Raw genomic sequence first — 7,848 nt, forward strand, 5'->3', positions numbered from 1 at the left:
CCCCCCCCCCCAGCACCCTCCTGAAATTAACCCTACTTTCCAAGATCAACCATCTCACCCAAGTGAAATGGGTTTTTAGCACCTTCAACTATCTGAAGGATGGTTACAAAGAAGCTGGAGCAGACTTCTCAGTGGTGGCAGATGACAGAACAAGGAGCAGTGATCTCAAGTTGCAGTAAGGGAAGTTTAGGTCAGATATTAGGAAAAACTCTCTCACTAGGAGGGTAGTGAAGCACTCGAACAGGTTACCCAGAAAGGTGGCTGAATCTCCATCCTTGGAGATGCAATCCACAAAGCCTTGGCTGGGAGGATCTAGTTGGGGCTGGTCCTGCCTTGAGCAAGGGGTTGGACTAGACTTCCCGAGGTCCCTTCCAGACTCTCATTTCCTATGATCTTTTACCAAGCCAAGTGCGAGTTACTGGAGGTCTTAGGTGCAGAGACCGTATGTAACAGCCTGTCATCAAAGGCACCAGGTTTTTTTTTGCAGTTCACAAAGTTAGGAGGATACACATTCAGCGTGAAATGCACTGAGATGCAAAGAAGGCAGGGCTGGGAGGAGACCGCTACACCACGATAATGGCAGAAGCTCTGGAAGAGTTGGATAAGCATTTAAAAAACAAAACAAAACCCAGTTCCTTCCAAAATAGTAATGTTGTGACCTCTTCTTTTGCTGGAGGAATGAAATTTCTCTTTTATTTTCGCATTTGGCTGCCAATCAGTCCAGACATTTCATCAATTAATTATAGCATTTTTTTAAGCATTACCCTCCCCCCCCCCCAAAAAAAAAAGTGTCTTGTGTGCTTAATAGATGAAAGCAGACCACTCTGCAATCTGGGAAGAAAAGGTGACTTACCCAGAGTAACGCTGGTTCTCTGGCTGGATTGCTGCTACACGGACTTAGCTAATTAGCGCCGTGCAGCAATGAGCGCTATTAGGGGACATGCAAGTGCTCTTTAACAGCCCACCGCCCGGCGGTGGAGATATCCCTGCTTGGGTGAGCTGATCATCCTTCAGCTCTGGAGGAATTTCATTTCTGCAGCCCTGGAGGAGCCCTGACACCTCATGCAGTCAAGCTGGGGCAACTTTCACTTTAAGCAATCAACTGGTGGGGGGGGAACGCGTAGTGCATCTGCAACTCAGCTTCTCTTTGGGGCCAGAAGCAATCTGTGGCTAGGCAGTCAATTTACCACCACTGCAAGATCCTTTGCTAGCAAAGCCCCATGCCAATACTGACTAAGGGAGGCTAGGGGATGAATTTACTTCCCCCCCCCCCCCGATCTTCACTTTATAGTTGAGATTTTGCTTCACTTTAGATTTGAGCTTTTCTCCTGATCACCTCCGTCTTGAAAGCTGTGCCTACTTTGATCCTGTAGTGAAAAGGGGAAGCAGGAAAAGATGGAAGAGAGTTGGAAACTGTTAAAATGGCAACAGCCTGAGGTCTTGCTGCCTTTAATGGGCTCGCTGGAGCTAGTCACTTTTTTTTTTTTTTTATGAGAAACGTGCTGTGATGTTAGGCATTGAAATGAGGGCACTCAAAAAAAGTGTGGTTGAGAAAAGTTCTCTAAAATGTCATCGGGGACTCGGTGGTTTTTGTGCATCTCCAAGCTCTCCCCATCGGAGACGTTCCGCTTAAAAGTCACTTTTCCTCCTAATTTCCACTCCTGCAAATGTAGCTTGGTGCCGGGAAGTCAGGGGAGCTGATCCAGCAAGAAAGCTCATGTGGAGCTTGTATCCCGCTGCCAGCCAAGCCGGGGCTTCAGCGATCCCTGCTGTCTCGTGTCGGTGCACAGAGCTAAGGGCTGGCATAGGTCCACTGATGAGGTACCACCAGATCGCTGCCGGTACTCTCAGGTTGAGCTGTGCTGGGGCTACCAGCTATGCGACGTGTTTGGGGGTTTGTTTTTTGTTTGTTGGGAGGGGTTAGGGGGCAGTATTTTGTCACTAGAATCAGTAGTTATAACTCAGACCCATCGCTTGAAAGGATATGTGCATGCTTCTCAGAATAAAACCACATCTTCAAGGAGTTGTGTCCTGCCACAAGTCAATCTAGAGATCACCATAGAGACCTCTTGAGCAGAAATAAACATTAAGCTAAATATTCTGTAGCTACACATTATTCCAGAAATATAATACAGCCTCTGTTTGGTTTGGTTGGACACCAGTTAGGCAGGCTTGTTAGGGACTGTTTCTTTTTCTTCTTCCTTTAATTAACAATTCAAGGCTCATTTTGCATTAGCACAGGCAACTGTGGCATCTAGTGGTTAATAATAATAATACTTCTACACCGGTTTCCAAAACTAAGAGAGAAACTCCGTATATTTGCTAATTTTTTGGATTGACTCCATGAACTGAAACTTGATTGGTTACCTTGTGTCTTGTAATGAGCCTAAGTTTGTTTCCTGGTCCAAAAATGTATGACTTAAAGGCAATGGTTTTAAAGTAGATAGCAGATTTAGATTAAATTGCAGTGACAGGCTTCTTCTCTATAAGAACAGGATAATGAACCAGGCTATAAGATAAGCTATGGAATCTCACTGAAGTTTTTTTCACATAGAAGCTGGATAGGCAGCTCTTTGGGCTAGTTTAGAAACATCACATCCTGCATCTGTACAAGGGGTTGCATTTAATTGCCCCTCCCAACCCTATGATTCTAAGGTAGCTTCATACATGATGAAGGATAATGGCAATATATACGAATGACATCAAAAGCATGCTGCTAAAATGATAATGAAAAGGAAAGACTAAGAGTAGACAGGTTCAGACATATTTGACAGATGGTCTTGGAATTAATCAGGATTAGGAATTAGAAAATGTTGCTCCCAGCTGTGCTGTTGCTTTCTGGTGTGATTTGGGGGGAGCCACTTTAACTTCTTTATGCCATTTTTTCCCCTTCTGAAAAAATAATAGGTAAAAGAAAATCTCTTCTTAGCAATTTAGGCAAGCAATTTGTAGTCATTAAAGTACTTTGATGGGGGAGGACTGCAGGAATATGAGAACATTACACTTTTTAAATGACATGTTTTAACTGAGAAGAACTTCATTGGCAGCAGCTGATGTGGGAAATAACCCCTCCTATCCATGGGAAGATCTAGGATTTTGAAAAGTGGGGTGCAGATGGTGGGGCACATCATCACATATAAAACAGACAACACACATTTTTCTCCAGTTAAAGAGAAGCTACAGGTGCCTATACACAAGCAGTGGGGGGGCTGCTCCCATGCCTGTAATTAATTAATCAAGTCTGCTGGAGTGTGGTAATTACCATGCTCCAGCCAGCCTCCACATCTTGTGCATTAGTGTCCCTACACTTCAAAATGGCAGCGGGGACACTTTATCTAAAACTCATTCAATGCTCCAGGCACTTTAGCCCCCTCCTACTAGAGCACTAAAAATGCCTTAGCTGTTTCACTAATATGCTAGGGGTTGTGTGACCATATGCCCCAGTTTGGCCAGCACAGTACTGGATTTTGTAGGCCATCTCAGCATCAGCCAGTTGGTGAAAAATGAAGCACAAGTTTTGGATTGGTGCCACCCCTCCTGCACATGCCCAAGGCAGTTCCTCTTAAGTAGCAACTGGAGGCTGGGTGGATGGGCTGGGCTGAGCACTGCTCCTCCTGCCTGGAGTGGGGAATCAGTCAGGGCAGGGTGGGCCAGGATTCAGGCAGCTGCACAAGGCTAGCTGGGATGGCTGCCCACCACCAGCAATCTCATACCTTGCTGCTGAGGCCCTGGCTGCATGTGGCAGTCCCAGGCAGCTGAGGGAGGTGTTGTACGGCCATGCAGTACAGATTGGTGAAGCCCAAGGGGCACTGCACAGGGTTAGAACTGGATCCAGCCTCTGAGCACCAGGGATGGAGCCCAGCTGTGGATCTCTGCACTGTCCCCCTCCACCCCTCCCTGCTTCACTACCAAGTTTTGGGGCTGGATGAATTCAGCACCCTCATGTGCAAGCATGCTGGATGGGACCCATGGGTATGTGCACATGTATGCATCCATGCAGGGAGGGAGTACAGAGACACAGGTCCCTGCTTCCACCTCCCCAACTTAGTGCCGCCTCCCTTGCAAACTCAGGCATGAGCTGGCAGATAGAGCAAACTTCTGGCTGCAGGGATCAGAGGTTTCCTTGCTGGGGAGCAAGAAGGGTTGGGAGGGGGCAACAACTGCTGCACAGCAAAGGAAAGTGTGTGCTGAACTCAGTGGTGCTGTGCATGGGGGGGCAGGTGGCAGGCTGACAGCACAGCAACACAGTACCTGCCTCCATGCATGCTGTGTGCTGGGCTGGAGGAGGAAGCGAGCGAGCGTGTGCGTGTGCGTGTTCATGCACATGTGAGCCCCTACCCCCCGCCCACATCCCAGATTTCTTTTAAAATAATATGGTCACCCTAGCTCAGAAGCCAGCTCTATATTACTCATTTTAAAATCAAAGCAAAAGCAACTATAACCATGGAAATATGCACTAATTTGTTGGATTTTATATAAAAGTTAAAAAAACCACAATAAAATTAAGCAAAAAGTAGTTAAAATGCTCAAAAAAGTCTTGACAATGCTTCATCATCAGTCATTTCTACACCTGGCTTAGTATTACCGCACCCGAGTGTTTTTAGCTAGAGATGAAAACAATCTGCAGGGCTGTGAAATCTAAGAGAGATTTTACCAGGAATGGCTAGCAGACTGCAACGTTTTAGAAGAAAGACTAGTTTGAATAGTGGAACATCAAGACCATTAAAAAGGAGAGAAGGTCATAAATATCTGTGGAGTGGAGAGAGATTAGCAAGAATTGGGGAGATGATAATAAGCCAGGAAGTCAAATGATTCACAGCACTGTCTAAATAGAAATGTTCCTGCCCCTTCCAGGTAGTTGGTTTTAAAACTTGGGTGGGGTAGGAATCAAAAGTGAAGTGGAACTGCACCCCCTCAGACCTGCCCCTGCTACTATCCATAGTAGCACAAGTCAGACCATAATTGAGCAACCTTCAGCTGTTCTCAATAAGTGAAAATATTTGATGCCCTTAATAAATTTAAGATAATAGTATGCAGTAGCTCTGTTCTCAACAGCAAGGAAACCAAGATGGGCAGGGATGCTCTCAAATTCTGAAATGTAAAGGCACATTCTAGAGCTGACAGGGCAGAGTGGCACCTTATAGACTAATTCAGTCATAAGTTTTCAGAAGCAACAGTTGTGTCACAGGTTTTTTATCATAAAGGTGCCACTCTGCCCTGCCATCTGCCTAACCTTAAACTAGCATAGCTAATGACCTCTTTCTAGAGTTAATGAATTCAAAATTTTCTTAATTTTTTCATTGCTCTAGTCTTCAAGAGCTACTTTCCTCCTATATAAGTCCATAACCCATGTCAAGTACACATATCAGTGAATTACATGTTACACATACCTCAAACTAAACATTGCCCAGGAAATAAAGTAAGGCAACTACATTTGCATTTACCCAGATCCGTTTCTTTTTAATTAGCTGTGAGACTTGATGCTGAAAAGCAGTAGTTACTATTTATAAATTGCTAATACACTACAATCTTTATGATAAGTTTTTTCTGCATCTTTTTCCCATTTCTACCACCTTTTAGTATTCTCCCATGGTCTTACACTGTAAGCAGAACAATTGTTTGTTAGCTTAGTGTTATTCGGCTTAGTGGAGTAATTACACTTTAAAACAAAAAAACCATCTCTGGCTGTCCTTCACCTGCACAGCTGTGACTTGTTACTAGAGGCTTGGTGAGCAGGGGCAGGACTAGGAGCTAGGGACAGGCCTGACTTGCTGCTTGAGCTCCAAGTGGTCTGATCCTTTTTTTCTCTCGAGCTCAGTCCCCTGCACTACCCCTGCCTCCATAGCAGCTGGGCAGCTCTGGGCATGGAGTGTGGAGCTTGGCACTGTTCAGCTGGGGCTGCACAGAGCAGATGGGGAGGATGTACTGCTCACAACTGCCTCCCAAGGCTGGTCAGGCAGGAAGTCCTGTCCATGTATATATCCTAGGGGTTCAGGGGCTTCAGGTGCCTGCCAACCACATCTACTGATGGGCAAGCAAGACATGGGGAGCTGATGGCCAGACCCTGCACAGACTGACAGACCATGGTGTCAGCAGGAACTCGTCTTAGGCTGTCGTGCTGCATCTCTACTCCAGCTGTTGGGAAATGTTTCCAGTTCTTAGGATTTCAGGCACTGGGTGGGGAATGTGCTGCAGTGGAGCATGGAGCTGGGTGCAAGTTCAACCATAGGCCAAGGCAAGGCTGAGCACCAGCCTGCTACCCCTTGCAGGCACCACAAATTGAGTCCAGCCTAGGTATTCATAGCAGTGATCCAGTCCAGGAGGCACCATACCTGCTGGGCACTCTAGGGCTGTGACATTGGCTCTGTCCAGCGAGAGCAGCAGGGCAGATGCACTGTGCCTGGCCCCAATGCATCCCAGCATCCCAACCCTGACTCAGGAGGGACCACTGCATTTTGGAATGGTGGAGGACTTCAACTTGGGTGGAACAGCTGTGGGGAGTGGCCACACCTTTATGGAAGAGGGGCAAAATTAAGTGGACTAGAGATAATCCTGCATGGAGTGGTGTTATTCTAAACTGAGTAATTAGTCCTTTAAACCACTTAAAAGTTGTTAATGTCCAGACAATCCAGAGGCTAAGAGCTCAAAAAAGCCACCTAAAAGTACCATGTAACAAGACCCTAACTTAATTTAAACTTCATTTCTTCTTCTTCCTAGCTCACTCCTGTTTTCAAGATTTCTTTCCTGACTTCCTAAAGTACCTAATGGATATGTCTACACGAGATGCTTTGCTGCCAAGTAGCATAGTTTACTGCACAGTGAGCATGTGCATCTTACACATGCACATGCTTACTGAGCAGTAAACTTTGCTAATCGTGAGTGTGGAGCACTACCTGTGCTCCAACAGCTCTGGCTGCCATACAACAGTTCAAAGGGGGCAGATCCCATGGCACTTCGTGGAGTTTCATGGTATGCAAACATTAAAGGCCTGAGCAGCTTGTCCCAGTGTTGCGTGTCCTGCCTGACTACTTTTTTTGGCGTGCTTTTTAAAGTCTAGTTAAACCGCTCAACTAAACTGTCCATTTGCAGGTGGTAAACCAAAGTTTACAAGTGTCAGGTCTGGAGAATTTCACATACCTCCGTAAAAACCCAGGCCATAAAATTGTTTTGTTGCTCAGTTAAAGTCTCTTTTAGAAGGTCTACCCTAGTAAAAATGTACAAAAGCTCTTCCATCACCTTGCTGACCTCAGAGTGTACTGCCTCAGAGGATACCGGGTGGTGTTTTCAACAAGTACCATAATAAATTGCTACCCCGAGGCCCTCAGTGGCAATGCGCTAACAATATCTACTGCCACCTTTTCAAATGGTTCCTCCATTAGCAGCATTAGCACCATGGGAGCATGTGGTAGCCACTGTGGGTGGGCGAGTTGGCACTTAGGGCAGGATTGACAAAACCAGCCTACTTCCTGCTTAATCCTGCAAGTCTCCTCCCAAAGGGAATTCATGCGCTAATTGCATCAAGGCTGGTCAGTACCTTTTTGGTACTAACAACTGTGACCTCCATCCCAGGCCCTCACCTCATAGTGGAGGAAACCCCATCTTACCTCAAAGTGAGGTACCATCCAAGTAAGGTTGCATGACCTCATCTTCAATATTGGCCAGGCCTCCTTAATACACATGCCAGAACCCCTCTTCACATGTCTGCTCAATGACAAATTGGATGTTTTATAGCTCTGGGCCAATGTCATCTTTCGCCATTGTAGGATACCCTTCTCTACCTTGGGCTTCTTTACAGGTAGATTTTCCCAGGAGCCCTTCCCTCTTTGGCTTGAAAGTATGCTTGGTCCT

The sequence above is a fragment of the Crocodylus porosus genome, unplaced genomic scaffold (genome assembly GCF_001723895.1).
Source record: "Crocodylus porosus isolate Cpor-Errol unplaced genomic scaffold, CroPor_comp1, whole genome shotgun sequence".
Lineage (NCBI taxonomy): Eukaryota > Metazoa > Chordata > Crocodylia > Crocodylidae > Crocodylus > Crocodylus porosus.